The sequence below is a fragment of the Phyllostomus hastatus genome, unplaced genomic scaffold (assembly GCF_019186645.2).
Source record: "Phyllostomus hastatus isolate PE091 unplaced genomic scaffold, TTU_PhHast_1.1 phas_scaffold_755, whole genome shotgun sequence".
Lineage (NCBI taxonomy): Eukaryota > Metazoa > Chordata > Mammalia > Chiroptera > Phyllostomidae > Phyllostomus > Phyllostomus hastatus.
The window spans coordinates 8,194,775-8,215,512 of NW_025334039.1; the positions used below are offsets into that span (position 1 = coordinate 8,194,775).

General features: G+C 39.2%; 1 protein-coding gene and 1 non-coding gene across 7 annotated transcripts in view; both read left to right on the forward strand.

Moving 5' to 3' along the window:
• Window positions 1-20,738, forward strand: part of ANKS1B (ankyrin repeat and sterile alpha motif domain containing 1B) — an 830,913-nt gene that overhangs the window by 157,349 nt on the left and 652,826 nt on the right. The gene's annotated exons all lie outside the window — the stretch shown is intronic.
• Window positions 2,744-2,850, forward strand: LOC123810754. The gene has a single exon (XR_006784308.1). It is a non-coding gene; the product is annotated as a U6 spliceosomal RNA (small nuclear RNA).

Sequence of the window (20,738 nt, forward strand, 5' to 3'; positions counted from 1 at the left end):
CATTTTTAAGTATATTTTATTGATTATACTATTACAGTTGTCCCATTTTTCCCCCATTACCCTCTGCCTGGTTTACCCCTTCCCTCCAGCAATCTCCCCCTTTATTTCAGTTTATGTCCATGGGTCATGCATGTAAGTTCTCTGGCTTCTCCATTTCCTACACTGTTCTTATTCCCCTGTCTATTCTGTACCTACCCAATTATGCTTCTAAATCCCTATACCTTTTCTACCATTCTCCCCCTTCTCCTTCCCAGCTGATAACCCTCTGAGTGATCTCTGTATCTATGATTCTATTCCTATTCTAGTTGTTTGCTTAGTTGTTTTTTTTGTTTTTTAGATTCAGTTGTTGATAGTTGTGAGTTTGTTGCCACTTTAATGTTCATAGTTTTGATATTCTTCTTTTTCCTAAATAAGTTCCTTTAATGTTTCATATAATAATGGCTTGGTGATGATGAACTCCTTTAGCTTTGCTTTGTCTGGGAAGCACTTTATCTACCCTTCAATTCTAAATGATAGTTTTGCTGGATAGAGTAATATTCGATGTGAGTCCCTGCTTCTCATCACTTTGAATACTTCTTGCCAGTCCCTTCTTGCCTGCAGAGTTTCTTTTGAGAAATCAGCTGACAGTCTTACGGTAACTCCTTTGTAGAAACTCTCTGCTTTTCTCTTCCTGCTTTTAAGATTGTCTCTTTATCTTTAATCTTTGACATTTTAAGTATGATGTGTCTTAGTGTGGACCTCTTTGGGTTCAACTTGTTTGGGACTCTCTGTGCTTCCTGGACTTGTATGAAAACAGACATATTCATTTTACAACATGAACCCTTTGAACTCCTTTGGGCATCTGTGGGATTGACAAATCTATATTATTGGATTGTTACAGATTATCACAATGCTGGCATATGTTAAGTGTGCTAATTGTTAATTATTATTCCTTAATAAATATTAGCAGTTAAATCTCACTGCATTCCACTACAATTATTTATCGTGTCAACTAGACATAAGGCAAACACAGCTTCTCTGTGTAAAGGCTTCTCTGTCTAATTCTATATACTGAGTAATATTGAGTTCTACACGAGAGACTTCTGGTTGAAAATGGTGGATTGAGCACAGATGTTTATGTATATTAACTTACTAACCTTCACATCATCTCTATGAGAGAAGTACTACAATTATTCCCATCTTGTAGGAGAGAATTGGAGTACAGAGAAGTTACTTAATTTGCCAAAGTCATAAAGCTGTCAAATTGAAGAGCTGAGATGCAAACGCTGGCTCTAGCTCTTGACCATTATGCTAAGTCACTTTTCATGTCCTTAAGACCCTTTATGGGCTTGAAGTTCTAAAAATATATAATGTTAATACTGTTACTGTTTATATATTGCCATGTCTTTATTACACTGTAAGTAATATTATATTATACTTTAGTTATAAATGGAGAAAATGGTCTTGTTTCTTTAGGACATATCATGGACATGATTCTTTTTGCCAAATTTAAGGTATGATCACTGACCTTAGTTTTTAGTAATTTTCCTTATGATTCTAAAAGTAAAGTGCATATATTGAAGAACTGAATAAAGTTTTACCCTTTTTACCTTAGAAAACTCCAAGTGCATCAACCACAAGTTATCAGACACAAGTGTGACAATAGACGGTAATAGCGGGTGCCATGTTGAGGACTCTTCCGCAAGATTAAAGGAAAATTAGAAAACAAAGAAAACCTCACAAATTCCGTCACTCTGACACAGCTGTTTGTGTATGTGTTATATTCTGAGCCCTGTGTCTCCATGCATTTGCACTTGTACACAATTGCAATGATCATTTATCTAACTTTCTTATTGTTCTCTTTGTTTATTTAATTAGACATAAGAAGTTAGTAACACTTTAAAGTTAAAAAAATGTTTAAAGTGTTTGAAAATCCTAACTTTCTGCAAAGACCCCCTTAATAAATGGTTGTATGTTTTCTTTAGAAGAGCTTTTTGGATTTTTAAAGAAGCTTTTAAAGCATCTTTTTAACTTATTTTTTTATTTGTAGTATTTTTCCATTTGGGATTTCTAATCCTTCAAGGGTAGAGCATCTACTTGGGATATGAAGCAGTTCTATAGCTTTAATTATAGTACTGAAAACAGAGCCACTGACCACAGTAAGAAGGGAATGCCTGCAGCTGTAGCAGCGTATTTACTGATTTCAGGTTGCCTTCAGGAGTTAATCAGAATGTGGAGGGAGAGGGGAACGTAGGGACCTGCAGACAACAGTATGGGGAATGCATCAGAGTGTGCATTGTGTCGTTGTGGCTCGGGGTCACAGCTGGTAGTGAAATTTTTATTTTAAGTTGACCAAGTCCAGGATATAAGGCTTATGTCAAATTCTATACTATTTGATGTATGTTGAGAAATCTTACGCTGAGAGTGTCATATGATTGACTCTCAAACCGGAGAAATTAGTCTATTTATGTGAATTTTTGAAAGTAAAAATTCATTTAAAACATCAGCCCCCCACCTTCTTTCTCTCTTGTCACTTCCACTATTTTATTTTTCCCAGATGTTTTAATATTTTCCAGTGTCACCATTTTTCTCATTGGGATTGTTAATGACATACCTTTCAGAATGAACATAATTAAAGCTAGGGAAGTTATCAAGAGGCAGGAAGGGTTTCAAAAACGCATTACTTAAAGACGCATTGGTGGACATAGTTCGCTCTAAGACAGACTTCACTATGGAGAGCTTCAGGGGAAATGAACACTGCTCTGTGCTTGCCTCGAGAGCACAAAGACTGAAATCGGAACAATACGGAGTGAATTAGCGTGGCCCCTGTGCAAGAATGACACACAAATTCATGAAGCATTCCATATAAAAAAAAAGAAGAAGAAAAAAATAAATGAACACTGCTTTATTTTCTAATGGCTGTCATCTTGGGAAATGCCCACAAAATACATCTATTCAATACCAGTTTAGTGTTTGTGCTATTACTACTTTAATCATTTTTATAGTTGGTGACAAATACTTCAACTGCTGTCCGAGTCTCACAGGGGTAGAAAATTGCAGGAAAAGTTACAAAAAACTTTAAAATTATTCAGCACAAATACACGGCTAGAGCCACACACAGATCCTTATAAGATAATTAATCCTGTTTTCCTCTTCATGTCACAAAAGGTTAAAGTCGTATTTTGAATTGTATTCTGAGGGGAAAGATCACTTGTCTTTCCAAAAAAGTGATTTTAGAAATAGACGCATCAAAGTCTATTCATGCCCTGACTGATGTGGCTAAGTGGGTTGCACATCATCCCACAAACTGAAAAGTTGCTGGTTCGATTCCTAGTTGGAGCACATGCCAGGGTTGCGGGCCAGGTTCCCAGTTGGGGGTGTATGAGAAACAATTGATTGATTCTCTCCCTGTCTTTCTCCCCTCCTTCCCCTCTCTCTAAAAATAATTAAATAAAGTCTTTAAGTATATATATTCATAATGAAGATGAATATTATACTTAGAAATCACTTTATAAAGAATGAGTGACTATAGTAAGTTATGTAACGTCTAACCACTGGGGTATACACCTGAAGCTAATATAATAATGTGTCTCAACTGTAATTGCAAATAAAAAAAATGATAAATGAAATGAAACAGAAAAAAATGAGTGACTAGATTAGTGGTAAATTGCATATATATTATAGTTAATGAAATGTACCCATAGGGCCTAAGAGGTGTCCTAGTACTGTAGACTTCCAGTAACAAGACCTTTTGTAGAGAGACTTTGATAATCATCACTTATTATAATTATGTACCTGCTTAGAAGAGGTTGTTTAAATCAGATACTATCTGAACAATTAAGGCAGTTTCCACCAGCAAGGCTATAAATGGAGGGAAGCACTTACAGGAAGCAGATACGGTATCATGAGGTCAAAGATTTGTTATCAAGCCTTGGCTAGTTTAGACAAAGGAAGACACTGATAGCTATTGCCTGGAAAAATTCAAGGATGTGAAGATGTGCTTGAAAATAGCTTCTAATATCTGTAATTGAAACAAGAAAAGCAGTTCAAGAATAAGAACTTAAACACTGGTGTGCATTTTAATGTATATTTTTCAGGGTTTTTTTTTTTTTACCAATTTAGTAAACAGCAAGATACTTAGATTTTTTAAAAATTATGCAGCCTCTATACCACAGACCTTGTCATATTGCTCCCTCCGTCAAATGACAACATCTCATTTTTAATGCACTCACCTTGTTTTGACATTTTTTTCTCCTATACCAGCATGCAAATCTAGGGTTTATCTTCTAAATGATCAAATCTATAATGAAACACATATAAATTCTCATCACAATTTGTAGAGCCTTGGGCTTCTGACATTTAAAAATCAATTTTTAGATTTGCTCAAGTATCTGTTTAGAAAATATACACTTTGCTCAATATTTAAAACTTGAACTTGATCAATTACTTTCTTCAACTAGAAAAATATAGGGAAGAAATAGGTTCAAAGTAGATTGATGGGCTTCAAGAAATTTTTTTTCTATTTGCCATATAATTTCCAGCTTCTCTAATTTTGAGATAAAAACTTCATAAATTCACCATTTTTGTGACTTTATTGCTTCATCAAAAGTAAACAGTTTTCTCTGCAAAGATGTGAGTGCATGTGAGATACTTTGGAAATGCAAAGATATGTAAGATACAGCCTCTGGCTCAAAGAACCTTAAATTGTCAGTACAAATAATGACATATATCCAAATAAATATTTGTGGCTGTGTTTGTTAGTTCAAAGACTCTATTTCCAAGTAGCTATAGTCTTTTGGGGATTATCTGGTTATAATAGAGACTTGGGTAGTTAATGGTTCATTGAGTATTTCTGTAAATATTTATGTAAATGAAAAACCTTTTCTATAGTGGCTGCCTCTGACAAAGGGGACATGTTTCATCACATGCATTTTTTAAAAATCACATTCATATATTACCTTTTAAAAGAAAAATTATCTTAGGTAAAAAGAAGAAATTGTATCCACGCAGCCTGCATTGCCACTTGAATCAGCGTGGTAGAAAGATTGTGCTGGAGGCATATGATGTATGCGTGGCCTCTCACTTTTCACGGTGTCACAGCCTGCTTTTGTGCCACCCATAGCTAGCCGTGCCCAGCCTGCATAGTTACAGCTCCAAATAGACCCTGCAGTGTGCTCAGAAAGCCTATGTGTACCACTCACATTCTGTAATATTTTCATGATGCCATCTAAACTTCAAGGAAAATTTAGATACACTATTTGTTATCTTTAGTTTTGAATTTTCCTTCTTTCTCCCAGTACATGTATCTGTATGGAGAGTGAGGTTTTGGAGTTAATACATCACCCTTGAGACACTCTTTTCATCTACTTGGAACAAATTCTTACCCTAGAAAAATAAATCCATGATATTGTGTGTCGGAGGAAAGTACTTGAACTGGGTCTTGAATAATGGCCATAAAAAACTGGAGAATATTAGGGGGAAGATAGTCCACTTGGAGGGAATAAACAAAGGAAAAGAACATGTCATATCTGGATGATGATGAGTGGTTTCCTGGAGCAGGGAATGTAAATGTTGGGATATGTCGGCATTAATCTCTCTAGTTGTTATCTAACTGCACTAATATTTGCTGTTGTTTCATTTTTTAAATTTTTAAATTTTTTACATTGTTGACACTGTTAATGATCTCCCCATTTTCTCCCCCTTTTCCCACCCCCACTGGAAGGCATTGCCTCTGGAAACATTTTGCTCCATTCTTATATCTGATACCAGACTTCCTTCTCTCTCTCCTGTATCAAACTATGTACTTTTTGTTGAATTAGCCTTTAAACTTAAATGGTTTACCTTGGTGATTTCTCTACTGCTGTGGCATGGATGACTACTTGTATATCAGATATCCCAGTTCTACATCGTCAGCCACAGCCTTCTCACTCACACTTCCAAGTTCACCCTGGACCTGCTGACCTGGGTGCTTTCCAGGCATCCAGCATTTCTGAAACGCAGCTCAACCTGTCCCACTCTTCCTCGCTTCATTCTAATTCAGGCAAGATCTTGTCCAAGCTGGAACTCTGACAGTAATTCTCTAGTTTCTCTTTTCCCACGTGCAGTCATCTTGCTAGGTCTTACTGGGTTTAAAACTGTGTTGTACTTCACATATTTAGTTTTCTTTGGAAAAAGGCTGCTTCTCATTTTTTCCCTGTGATTTCTGTGTGATAATCATCTTTTTTTCACAATTCAGTGTTTTTTGTTCCCAATTGCTATTGCTTGTCTTTGCTTCACAAAACAGTTTTCTCTTCAGTCAGGCTGAGAGCACATTATTTTGTGTGTTCAAGTGTTTTCTCCTATTTCTTAAATGACCTCGATTCGGGGGGGACAGTATTTATCTCACTCGCACACTGACTCTCTTCTCGTGAGTGACAGTCTGCTCTCGTGCTGGCCAGTGATCGGCTTGTCTGCCCTGCCTTTTAATCTGGCGTTTTATGTGCAAGTCAGGAACAGTGCTGCTGCCCGACCTGGTTCCTGAAATATTTCATAAAGGCTCTGCGTTATAGTATCTATTGTCACAATAAGAGCCAATCATTATTGATAATATTCTTCATTTTATTGGAGAATATTTATCATAATATTCTCTAGTCACACTTAAGTTGTGGGAGACAGAAAATAAACAAATAAAAATGTGAAAGTAATATGACAGAATATGATAAGTGCTATGGAGAAACATAAAGCAGGGGGCGGGGGGCAGGGAGGGAGGTGGGGCGCCGAAGGAGGTGGAATGAGGCATTGAAGCTTACCCTGCCTGCTCAGGGACGGTGTCACTGAGAGAATGACGTTCATCACAGACCTGAAGGAGGTGGAGACGTGAGCCAGCCAACTCCCGAGGGATGAGTTGGAGGCGAAAGAGTGAAGAGAGCTGATTCAGACTGCTTTGTCCAGAAGTGCGATAGTGAATCAAGGGAAAATAGGAGTTGGTAGTTTGTCGGGGAATTGAGTTGGTGGGGAGGTTGGTTTAAGATAAGGGAGAAAGGAGTGTGTAGGTTTCCCAGTAGAAGGACAAACAGAAACATGTTAAATAGATACAGCAAGGTAGAGATAGGGAGACAGAATCAAGAATACGGGTGTGGAATTAGTCATCTGAGACATGAGAGTAAGGGGTAATGAGAGGGACGATGGATATAAGGGTGAGGGGAAAAAAGTTCATAAACTTCGTGCCTCATGAAATATTCTTTCTCTGTGAAATTGGAGGCAGGTTTCCTAAGAGGAAGGAATAATACTGAAGTTAGGGGTTATGCTAGTGATTAAAGTTAGGAATGGATATTGTGGGGAATGAAAAAGGGAGTAGGCATGGATAAATACAACACGGGCAAAGCAATATGGAGGTTCCCATCGACACTGAATGGTAACTGCAGCGGAGTCAAGGCAGAGCATTCTTCTTCCCAGACACCTACAACCCGGGATCTGGGTACAGTAAGCAGATGGCCGTTTAGCTGCAGATATGAAGACTGGAGGGTTAGGTGAAAGAAAGAGTGTATGGGCATTGAAAAGCATTATTAACCACTAGTTTAGAAAGTTTTTGACTATTAGCTAGAAGGATAGAAGTTTTAAACCTGTTTTTAATACCCAATTTCTTCAAAATCAGTGCATTCACCACAGTCTGATAATTAGCTATTTTGTTACATATGGATAATACCACCTTGAGTACAATTTTCTTTTCAAATGACTGATGACACTCACTCTGCTGTTACATTTTGGGCACTGATTAAACGATTCATCGAGCTTATGGAGCACGGAGAATAGGAGAGTGAGTAGTGGAGTTATAATGTCCTAGGTTTAAATCCTTCCTGGTGAGTTACTAGCTCTGAGACTTTGGATAATGAAATCATTTTCTTTTTGTGCTTCAGTGTTTTATCATGTGTTTAAAAAAGACAATCAAAAATATGTCCTCTTACAGATTCATTGTAATGACGAAATGGGTAGTGCATGTCAAGTTTTTAGCTCAGTGCTCACTGTACATTCTCCACAATGTTAGCTACTGTGTTAGTCAGCTATCGCCACAGAAATGTGTAACAAACCTCCACCAAACTCATCATCACACCAAGGCTAACTTAATTTTCTCATAAGTGGCTCTGCTTTAGGCTGTGGTTCAGTTCCAAGTTTTGAGGCAAGGTCAGGCTTGTTCCCGGTGCCTCATTCTGAGGGCCAATTCAAAGGGGCCCGTGGGATGCCTGAGCTGTATTCATATGTTGATGTATGAATTCGAGAGCATACTCTGCAGGCACCTTTAAATTCTGCAGACATCCTGCTTTATATTCAAGTGTCCAAATGGCCAAACATAAAGGCAGTGGTGATGGGAAGTGTACTCTATTTTGTGGTGGGGGTGGGGGAGTGGGGGAAGTTAAGTGGGAGTAAGTGGGGAGGAGGTAAGTTTTATCTGCTAAATAAAACTCAACTTTGTTAGTTATGACATTTCAATACCTTTTTTTTTTAAATTTGCAAGGGAAAAATAACTCTCAGCTGCAATAATGTGATTATTTTTAAACCTAATTTTCACAAATCTTATTTAAGTGAAATGTTGTTTTTATAACTGAAAGAAATTGACTGACAAAAGAAAATTTACTTATCTGCTGACATAATTCCAGAATCTCTAGTATGTTAGCTTATTCAGTGTATGGGGACTGAGTGTCTCAATCTTGCTGATCTTTTTCTACTTAGCTGTTCAACCTTCTGTTGTTCTTTTAAAAAAATGTATTGAGATATAATTTACATACAATAACATTTACCCACTTAAAGGGTACAGAGAGATGAGTCTGACAGATAAGTATTAATATACCCAGAAATACAATAGCGACAGACTGTTTCTGTCATCTCACCAAAGATCCTTTGTTTCTCTTTGCAATCGATTTCTACCCAGCAGTCCCACCCTACACAGCCATCAGTTTCTTCCTATTACTACCACTTTGTCTTTTCTAGAATTTCATATAAATAGAATTGTACACTCCTTTATGGCTGGGTTCTTTCACTTATATATTATTCCCTTTTATTACCGATTAGTATTGCATTGTATAGATATACCACCATATATTTATACATTCACCTGTTGGTGGACATTTGGCTGCAATGGCTATAATGAATAAAGTTATGAATAGTAGCATGCAAGTTTTCATGTTTTTATTTCTTTTGTAGGAGTGGTAGACATGTGAGAGTTGGATTGGTATGTCAGATGTTACATATATGTTTCACTTTTAAAGAACTTTCCAAATTGGTTTCCAAAGTGGCTGTGACTTATTAACCTCCTACCAATAATGTATGAATATTCCAGTTGCTCCATATCCTGGCATGAATGGTATCACCACTTTTTTTACTTATAACCATTTTTAGTTGGTATACAGGGGTATCTCACTGTGGTTTTAATTTATATTTCTCTGAAGATAAATGATACTAAACATCATTTCATTTGCTTACTTGCCATTTGTATGTTTTCTTTGAAGTATCTGTTCAAACTTTTGCCCATTTCAGTTGTTTATGTTCTTAATATTGAGTTGAAGTTGTTCTTTATATATCTTGAAAACAAGTTTCTTATCATATTTATGGTTTGAAAATTATTTTCACAATCTTTGGCTTGCTTTTTTATTTTTCTAACACTGTCTTTTGAAGGACAAGCTTTAATAAATTTTGATGAAGTCCATATTAACAATTTTGCGGTGTATGATTCATGCTTTCTGTGTTCTAATTAAGAAATTTATGCTTATCCCAAAGTCACAGTCACAAAGACTTTTTCCTATGTTTCATTCTAAAGGTTTTACAGTTTTACACTTTGGGATATAATTTATTTAAAATTATTTTGTATATGATTTGAGAAAGGTTGAATTTAATTTTTTCGATCTGCATTGCCCAGCATCATATTTTGAAGAAGAGTCTCGTTTCCTCACTGAATTACTACACCACGTTTGTTAATCAGTTGGCCAGAGGCACTCTGGCCTGACTGCATGGGGTGCTCAGTGGACCTTCCTCCAGTAAAACTGGGGGAAATCATTATAAAAACAAATTGATGTCTCTGTGAATGGTCCTAAGGGTATACAGTAAATGAAGAAACATTTATTCAAGAGCAGTATCTATATTTTGGTGAGAATAGTGAGACTCTATGGTATCTGAACTGAGACCTGCTGTCTCCCTCCTCCATCCCAACTCAGCACGATGGAAACTCAACACTGGTGAGACCAAGAACACAGGGCTCCCTCTCCCTCCAGCTCCCAGTCAGAGGGCTATTTTCTGGCAGAGGCAGGAATATCACCCTTTCTCACCCTTCTCCAACTACCTGCTGAGGCTAAATTCTGTGTGTGTAGCCAGAAGCGTGTGCCCCTTCTTCTACTTAAACTCTACTCATGGGATGAACTTTCTGTCTTGGATGTGGCACTGCTGTGAGTACCGGGGCCCTGATCACTCTTGCCATGGTCTATAAGGTGATGGTTTCCTTCTGCGTGAGGTAACTCAAGAAGATTGAAGGCTGCTGTCCACCCAGACCTCTCCCTGCCAGTGTCCCATTCCCTGCCCCCTGCAATGAGTACTCAGCTCCTAAAGTGGAAGTGCCACATTGATGTGTGCCATTGTCCATATCCCCAGCTCCAGAGCCTAGGCTCAGAGATATTTCTGGGGAGGAGAAGCAGATAACCTGGGAAACAAATAGCTTGGAAGAGCCTGCATGGGGCCAGAGCAAATATTAACCACTGATTTTGGGAAGTACTCTTTTAAAGAGTCTGAATTTAATTAATCCTTCAAGAGCAATTTAGGCATTTTTGAAAACAGCTGGGTGTGGTAAAAAAAAGAGACAAAAGAATTTTGTCAAAATCACAGTCATACCGGAGTGAGTGTGGGCACGCATATGCAAAGCTGTGCCTTCTTCAGGAGCAGCGTCTGACACTTAACTCGGTAGGGGTGAGATGAACGTCACTAAAGTAATCCATCCAGTCACTAAAGAATCATGCAAATAGCAGTTACAAGCCACAGGGGTAGAGGAGTGCCTAGAAGTTTTACTATGTATTTCCTAAAATGTCCAGTTCCTAATGAAAAATTGTAAGCCATGCAAAGAAGCAGGAGAGCATGACCCATACACTGTAAATCAGGTAGGCAAAATGTAACATCTGTGGAAAAGATTAGATGCCACATTAATAGACAAAGACTTCAAAGTAGCCTTGCAAATAGGTTCAAAGAACCAAAGGAAACTATTAAGTAATTAAAGGAAGGTATGATGGCAATTTCACAACAAATAGAGACTATTGATAAGGAGATGGAAAGTGTAAACAATCAAATGGAAATCTTGGAATTGAAAAGTAAACAAAAAACAAATAATAATTTCACTAGAGGGACTATTCAGTAGATATGAACTATCAGAAGAAAGAACTAGCGAATTTGAAGACAGATCAATAGATTATGCAGTCTGAAGAGCAGAGAGAGGAGGAATGAAGAACAGTGAATGAACCCTCAGAGAAATGTGGGACACCATTAACTGCACCGACATACATGGGGATACCAGAAGGAGAGGAGAGAAAAGAGCAGAAAAATATTTGAAAACTTAGGGTCTGAAATTCCCCAAATGTCTTAAAGAATAATAATCTACATATCCCAAAAACTCAAAAATTCCAAGTAGGATAAACACGAAGTTATCCACAGACATATCCTAGTAAAAATGCTGAACACCAAAGGCAAGGAGATTTTGAAAGCAGCAAGAGAAAAAAGACTTGTTACTGTAACTAATATAACAAAAAGTACAAATATATAATTTTTCTTCTCTCAACTTCTTTAAAGACATACAATTATAAAAAATAATAATTATAATAATGTTTTTATGGCTCTGTACCATTATAGCTAATATATATGTAGTCATACCACAAAAATGGGAGGAAAGAAATAGGAGCATTGGTTTCATATAGGAGTGACCTTTCTATATCTCACTGGTATTTAATACACATTGAAGTTGATTTCTGTAAGTTAAGATGTATATGGTAAGCCTTAAAGCAACCAGTAGGAAATATTTTTTCAAATATATTTGCAAAAACAATCATTAAAGACATTAAAATGCTTCATCAGAAAATATTTGCTTAATGAAAAAAAAATCCATAGAGGCAGAATAAGGAAGCAAAAACCATGAGTTATATATAAAAAAAAAGTAAAATGGTAAGTAATGAATATACTTGCAATGAACATTTGACGAATATAATTTTATTAGTGGTAGCTTCAAAAGGATAAAATACTTAGAAATAGATTGTGTGAATATTTAAATCTACAAATTTAATTACTTTTATAGATACAGAACTATATATTTTGTCTATTTTCTACTTGAGTAGTTATTTGCTCTTGAAATTCCCTGTAGACAATGCCTTAGTTGTACCTGCAGTTTCGACATGCTGTGTTTTTTATTTTTATTAAGTACACAATCATTTCTAATTTCTTTTGTGATTTCTTCTCTAACCTATGAGTTATTTAAAAGCATATTGTTTAGCTTCTATGTGTTTTGTGATTTCTCAAATACTTTTTTGTTGGTTTGTGTTGTCAGAGAGTGTACCCTGTAGAATTTCAGTTGTTTTAAATTTTAGGTGTGTTGTATTGAATTACCGTCTGGCTTCCTCAGTGAATACTACCTGTGCACTTGAACAGAATGCATATCTTCGTTTGCTGGGTAGAGTGCTATGTAAATGGTGTAACATACATATAATTGACGTTCCAGTGGGATGGGGAACAAAAATGGTATTTGAAGAAATAATGGTCCATACTTTCCAGATTTGATGAAAATTATAAATCCATAGATTCAAGCGGCTCAGTAAATCCTAGAAGAGATAGAAAGAAAAATGCCCCAAGGTACAACATATTCAATGGACTAAAAACTAATGATACAGTGAAAAACTTAAATGCAAAAAGAGAAAAATACTCATTAGTTAGAGAAAGGAAACTAAGTGGACTTCTCATTAAAAACTACGCAAGCCAGAAGTTAATGGGATGTCTTTAAAGTGCTTAAAAAAGAAAAAGCTGTTGATCTATAATTTTATGTTCAGAAAAAATCTTTCAAAGATAAAGACAAAATAAAAACTGTTTCATGATAAAAAGTGAGGGATTTCTTTGTATTTCCTTTCCAAATATGTCCATATCCCAATCCCCAGAGAATTTGCTGCTTTCTATGGCAAAAGATGTGATTAAGGTTCTTGAGATGCAGTGATTATCCTGGATTACTTGGGTAGGCTCAGTGTAATCACAAGAGTCCTCTGAGAAGAAGGGGGGGGGTGTGTGCAAAAGGCGATGTGATGCCAAGCACAGGTCTGAGTGATGCGGCTCCAGCCGAGAATGTGGTCAGCCTTCTGCGGCTGGAAAAAGCAAGGGATGGATTGTCTCCTGCACCCGGAGGAATGACTACCTTTGGAAATCTCCATGTTAGCCTTGTAAGATTATGAATGTCATTATACCTTCAAATTCATTTTGGAGTTTTAACCTTCAGAACAGTCCGATAAATATGCATTGTTTTAAGTCGAGTTTGTGGTCATTTCATCAGAGCAGGAATAAGAAATGAATGTAAATTTTGCTGCCTGGTAGTGAGATGCTGCTCTAAGAAATGCCTGGAACGATGGAAGTGGTTTGGCCAGTGGGGAGAGGCTGGAAGAACTCTGAGGAGCATTGCTGGAGCAGCCTAGGTTTCCTTGAGTAATGTTAGTGGAAATGGGGGTATTAAAGCCTGTGCCAGCGAGGGCTGAGAATGGAGTGAAAAACGTAGTAAGGAAACCTACATTGTCTTAGAGAATACTTAAGTAATTATAAACAAACTCTGATGGTATAAATATAGGTGTTAAAGGAATGCTTATGAGGGCTCAGGAGGCAGCGAGGGGCTCTTTGTTACCTAGTGGCAGAAAGCATCATAGATTTCGTCCTAGGATTACGTGGAAAACAGGATTTGTAAACCATGAATTTAGATATTTAGCTGAAATTTCCAAGCCAAGTGTTGAAGGTATGGCCTGGTATCATCTTGCCGCTTAAAGTAAACTGTGAGAGTAAAGAGATATATCAAGGGAAGAACTGTGAAACAAAAAGGAACAAGGACTTGATGGTTTGGGAAATTCTCTGTCTATCCACCTTTCAAAAGAGGCTAAAATTAGAAGATTTAATGTCAGGAAAGTATGCTCTGGAGAGAAAGCCAAGGGTGTGGCTAAGCAGTCTTCTGCCAGTGCCTGGGAAGGCCTTTAGATAAAGGTCAGGGTTTTAATCACAAAGAGGGGTGTTGGGAGAGATTAACCATAAGACTAATGGATCCCTGCACACATCTCAGCAGAAACCAGGAGTAAAGCTGGGATTATCCTGCAAGTATCTGTGGAAGAGCCTCTTGTTTAATGGAGTGAATCCTGGTCGCAAACCCTGAAGACCCACAGGATTGTTGAGAATGGCAGTCTCAGCAGAAATACCGCCAGTGTGGACTGAAAGGGGCAGAGGAGGAGCGAAATGAAAAAAGGCTGTTGGACTTCCAAAATCCAACAGGCAGGAAATGGGCTAATGACACTACTCAGATGAAAACCCAAGCTGTCCTTCGTGAACAGAGATGACTCTGAGGTCAGAGCCACGGGCCTGGAAGGTCCAGCCTTCAGCCACAGATTATTCTTACGTCTTGAAACCCAAAATGGCTTGGAACGAGCGACCCCATTTCTTTCCTTCTATTTTTTCCCCGTCTGAATAGAAATGTCTGTATCGATTATGCTACACATGTACTACCAGTGTGTTTGGGGAACAGAAAACTTCTAGTTTCACAGAGCACAGAGGGAGAGGTAGTTTGTCCCAGGATGGGTTATATCCAGAGCCACACTCACAGATAATGTAAGTGATGAGATTTGTATCTTTTGATCTGGTGAAAGTTAAATAAGATTTTGGACTTGATGCTGTAATTGGTTGAGACTTTTGGGGTCCTCACCTTCTCATCACCTTCTTTGACTGGGACCCTTCTTCCTCCCTTTTATAAAGACCCAATTACATTGTACCTACCCAAATAATCTGAAATAATCTCAAGATCCTAATCTTAACCTGAAAAGGTTCTTTTGCCACGTAAGGTAAAACATGTACAGGGTAGGTGATTCAGATATGGACATTTTCAGAGGGCTGTTATTCAGCCTGTCCCAGGCCCCAAAGTGGAAGCAACCCAAATATCCATCAATGGATAAACGGATAAATTATTGTGATACTCTATCAGCAATGAAAAAGAATGAATTATTGATACATACAACAACATGGGTGAACCTCAAAATATTTTTTTATTTTCAAAATTAGAAGTCAGGCAAAGTGGAGTACCTACTATATGTCATTTATATGAAATTCTAGATATAAAATGGAAAGTAATCCATACTGTCTGCAAATCAGTGATTGTGGACCCAGAGGTGAAAGAAGAGTTGGGAGGGAGAGAGGACGAGATTACGAGGAGGCACAGGAAACTTGGGGGTGGTATGTTTTATTGAGTTGATTGCAGTGGTGGTTTGTATACAATGTCAAAACTTATCAGATTGAAGACTTCACACATGTGCTGTTTCTGGGTGTCAGTTATGCCTTAGTAAAACTGTTAATAACAGAGAAACACAATGTGTATATGTACTGACTAGCTTTGGTTAGAGAATTCGGCATTGTTTTATCTCTAGTTAGATCATATGCATAAATATACATGGTATGTCTGAATTTCATACACCTCGTGAGTATCATTTGGCAGATACCATTTATTCATCGTATTCTCGAACTTGGTCTTTCAAACAAGAGCTTTTTCTTTAAAAAGTCTTTATTAAATGCAGATATAATTGAATTTTCCATTTTGTCTGTACCTCCAAATCCTGTATTTTATTTTGGGGGGATATTAGTTAATTAATTAATGTTTTTATTTTATTTGAATTATTGACACTATTACAGATGTCCTCCATTCCTCCTCAACCCCCTTTGCCCAATTCCCAACTCTCACCCCCTTCCCTCTGGCCATCACCACGCTGTTGTCTGTGCCTATGGGTTATGCATGTATGCTCTTTGGCTGATCCCTTCACCTTCTTTCTGTTAGTTCCCCTGCCCCCCTCCCCTCTGACAGCTGTCAGTCTGTTCCGTGGACCCATGCCTCTGGTTTTACAAATCGGGTATTTTACATTGAGGAGATCAATGAATACTTTTCAAGTAAAGATAAGAACATTAGCACAGTGCTTTCCAGTTTAAAAGATTATTTCATTATAATGATGTTAGCTTGTTTCTTGGCTTTATTATAGATACAACTCCATGAAGACCTGAGAAAGAAGGGTAAGGAAGTTGTAGATTCTGTTGGACTGGTCATTGGTTGTGAGACTGGAAGGAGAGGGAGTTTGTTGATTTCTGGAATTTTCAGCCTGGGTGGTTTGGGCAGTGGTGATATCATTCAAGCAGGAGTTAGGAGATTATGAAAATGACGATTAACATAAAGCAATCTGAATTACAATGAAAGGACATAGAAGGAAGATGGAGATTAATCAGTAAAGCTCCAATAAATGGGCACTTGTTGATTGTGATGTACCGCGGAGGCATACAGATATGAGTGACATTCATCTCAGGTTGCTTTTTGTCTGTATGAGTCTAAGGCACACATGCAAATAACATGACATGCAAACAGGGACTCTGGGAAGTGATTCAACTTGCTTTGGGTTTTCAGCTCTTATGGGATGTTGACCGAAAGGACCAGAGTTGTATTCTTCCTTATGATTATGCAGAGTATGAAAGGTCCCCTCTTTGTAAGGGGGATGACTTTTGCTCTTGGGGCATTATAAAGAAAGAAGAGTTGTTCTGAGTTCTTGTTTTCCATTCTGAAATGAAATCCTTCTTCATCCGAGGAGGTCGGCTGCCTTAACTAACCCATTCCTAATGAAACACACATACCTGCAGATACATAAACTTGACGTCTCAGTCAAGGCTTGGCCCGGATTTGCCCCCTGAGTCTGTCTCTTCTATCCAATGAAGTTTGGATTAATCAAGCAGAATACAAATTCAGTCACTTCTTTAATCCCTTCTGGAGGGATGGACCCTAAAGCTTTGTTTGCACCAAGAAATTAATTATCTGTATATTGGTGGTTTTATCTTCACTTTTCCTGCAGTTAGGGAGTTACAAATATTTCATCCAAGCATGCTGGTCCAAAGTCAAAGCGTGGTCCAAAGGGAGACAATGAGGATGAGGCCTTATCTTCTTTATGGCTCAATGCCAGCATCATGAGTAAAATGTGTTCCCATGGTGGCAATGGCTCAGATTCCTGTTGATCAAGGTTTAAGCTGTCATCTCTATAGTAGTGTGATCTGGAATAGTAGGTCTCAGTTAAATAAGCTTTAGAAAGTAGATACTATAATAGGGAAGAATAAAGGGACCACGCTATGGAAAATCCATGCAGTTCATTTCAGTTCAATTCAAGGTATAAGTTAAGAGAGGGAGGGTCAGAACCCGGGCACTGGGACCCGGGAGTGGGAAGCACTCTGTAGAGGTGTGTGTTGTGCTGTTATCAGAGCATGGGGTCCGACACCCCCCATAATGGTCATGCAGCCATTCTGAGCTGCTGTTGTCAGCTCATGGAGTGTGTGATGATATTTCTTTTTTCAGGGGGGAGGCTCTTCTGATACAATCGCTATTGTTTTCTTGACTCCTGACCTCTTCCGTGTGTTAAAGTATGCTGACAAAGCCCATTATGGACTTTTAGATGTCAACAAATGTAGGTTTGAATTTAGGTATACCAGCTTGCAAACTTGAGGAAGTTACCTAATTCTTTCCCTTATCTCTTCTTTAAAAACCCACCTCATCTGGTGTTATGACCCTTAACTGAATTAACATTAACATTTGTAAAGCCTATAGATTTGTGCCATGGACATAGTAGCCACTTAATAAAAGTTGCTTCCTTCTCCTCTCCACATTCCACACAGCTTTAAACATAGTTACATCCTCAGGTGTTGGAGCAACTGCTTCAAAATCTGCTCAAAGTATTTATTTTGGGTTAAAACTGCCTGATGCCTTCCAGCACCAACAGTGGTTACTACAGTGAGAATCATTCCATGCGTGCAGCTCACAGGTATCGTTGGAATCCCTCTAGTATTCACCTCTAAGGTAATACTGAGCCTTCAATTTGCACTTGTTCAGTTTTCCACATTGTGCTTACCAAGAGGAATGGATCATAAAATTTCCAGAACGATTTATTAAAGAGTTTGGGAGATGAAATAATATGGATTCACAACTTCTAATCAATGTAAATTTGCTGTATTTTGGATGGCTTTGTATGTGAGTAACGAGTCAGTTTATGATAGACAAACAGCTTCTTAGTGAGACATTTGTAAGACCAGGATCTCAGGTAGGCCGAATAATGGCACTCAAGAATATCCAGGTCTGAGTTCCTAGAAACCGTGAATGTTACTTTATACTTTATATTAAAAGCAGAAGGGGTTTGCAGAGGTGGTGCACATTAAGGATATTAATATGTGGCGATTAGGCTGGGTTTTCTGGCTGGCCTTAAACGTAATCCCGTCTTCTTAAGCGGGAGGCAGAGGGAGAGCAGACCCTGGAAGGAAGGTGGCGGTGCGATGATGGACGAAGATTAAGAGGAAGGAAGGGACCGAGAGCCACAGGCAGCAAGGAATCCCTGGAGCCTCTTGAAGCTGGGGGAGGCGAGGGACAGGTTCTCCCCTGGAGCCCCCAGAGGCAGCAGCCTGCTGCTTGACTTCAGCCCAGGGAAACCAGCGGTGGGTTTCCGGCCTCCACAACAGTAAGAGGGTAAATTTTCTCTTTTAAGCTGACGAGTTTGTGGAGATTTATGACAGCAGCAAAGTAAAGCAGGGAGGGTCTCAATTGTCCCTGCTGAGGACAACGGGACCCAGTATTTCAGCCCTGAGTACAGTGTGAGGGAAGAACAGTGTGTTTACTTATTTGCTCTTTATGCTCCATGAAATGGAGTTGTTACAGAGAGACTTCCACCCTGATGTATCCCGTCATTTCCAGCTCCTCGCCACCGACTTGATCCTACAGCCCTGCAGAGAGCAGGGCTGCCGTTGTCAGATGTCAGATTCTTTTTAAGAGTCCCCCTCAGGTGGATGTGGCTCACAGGCACCGTGATGGAGACAGCTCGTCCAACTGTGACAGCTGCCAGAAACCGGGTGCTGACAGATTCAGACCCCCACGCTCACCTTCGCACCCCTCCCCGGAGCCTCCGTGAGTGACAGTCTGCGGGTGATTGCCCATTCAGTGCACTGTTCTTCAGGTGAATGATTCACAGCTGTGTAGGGAGCCTCTTTTGAGCGTTTTCCCACTCACACATGTGGTTCCCGAGTCCGTGTGATACGGTGTTCTCTTGAACAATGTGGTTGTGATGACTCTGTAGCAAGAACGTCTCGGAGAGCTCGCAGGTGGAGTCCGAGGGCCGCTGCTGCCTGCCTTGTTGTCGCACCGCGTTCCCCGGGTGATCCGGTGCGACAGTGCCTGCCTTGCCAGTTTGCGACCCACACGCCGCCTTCTATTCTAGATTAAAAGCAAAGGAAATTTCAATTCCATTTATCCCAAAACCAGAGCTTGTTAAATATTAACATCTTAGAATTCGAGTGTATCCTTTCTAGACAGTGAAAAACTTGAGGGTTTTTTTTTTTGTAATGGTACATTTTATTAAATAGAAGATTTCTACTGGTGTGTCACTTCTTATGGCCTTTCCCTGTAAAACACTGTAATGGGTATTACTTTGTGACATTTGACTGGCACTGCTAAAAGTCATAATTTGTTTAAATGCTCTAGTAGTTGGAGATAACTTTATGACTTGCTGATGATTAGACGACCGTTGTTCAGAAGGGAGCCAGCCGGGGTGGCAGTGCTGATCCTCGGGGACCACCAGGTCGGCTCACGAGGCCGGATGCTGCACGCCGGCCCGAGCTCGGGCCTCTGCAGTTAGGGTTCACGCCTCTGTGACAAGCAGAAGTCAACAGTCCTCGTTGTCTCATACTTAAGGGTCCATGAGGCACAGAAGTCATGGTCTCTTCCGGCGGGTCCTTTATTAATCTACTGTGGAGAGTATTACCACAAACTTAGTGGCTTAAAGCAAAACAAAATTATGGTGTTGCAGTTTTTGTGTCTCAGGAATTTAACCCGAGGGTATCTCACAAGGCTGTGATCACCGTGTCAGCCGGGACCTGCGTCTCATCTATGGCTCTGCTGGGGGAGGATCCGCATCCAAGAGCACGTTTGTTGGCAGGATTCAGTTCCCTGTGGGTCGTCAGCGGAGGGTCTGGGTTCCCTGCCGGCTGCTCTCTTTGAGTAAAGAGCTCACATTGGAGGCCTCCTTCAGCTTCTTGCCATATGGATCTCTCCCTATGATGGTTTACTTCCTCAAAGCCAGGAAGGAGGAGAAATACTACCAAAACCAGAAGTTACAGTTATGTGAGACATGCCACAGAGGTGATGTTCCATCAGCTTTGCCACATTATGTTGGCCAGAAGCAAATCACAAGCTTTGCCTGTGCTGCAGGGGATGGAATTGCACAAGGGCCTGAGGACTGTGAGTCAGGGACACCTAGGGGCCACCTGAGACTCTGAGGCTTGGAGTCTCCCTGCCACTGGTCCCCCACACAGAAGGGAGTTGTATGGGATCACCACGTATTCAATGTTTTAGCTTACCCAAGAGTATTCATGAATACGAATCGACACTTTAAATTTAGGCAGATTATATAACAACGTATGAAGGGGAATAATAATATTAACCATGCGTGCTACGTGGTAGGGACTCAATAAATAGT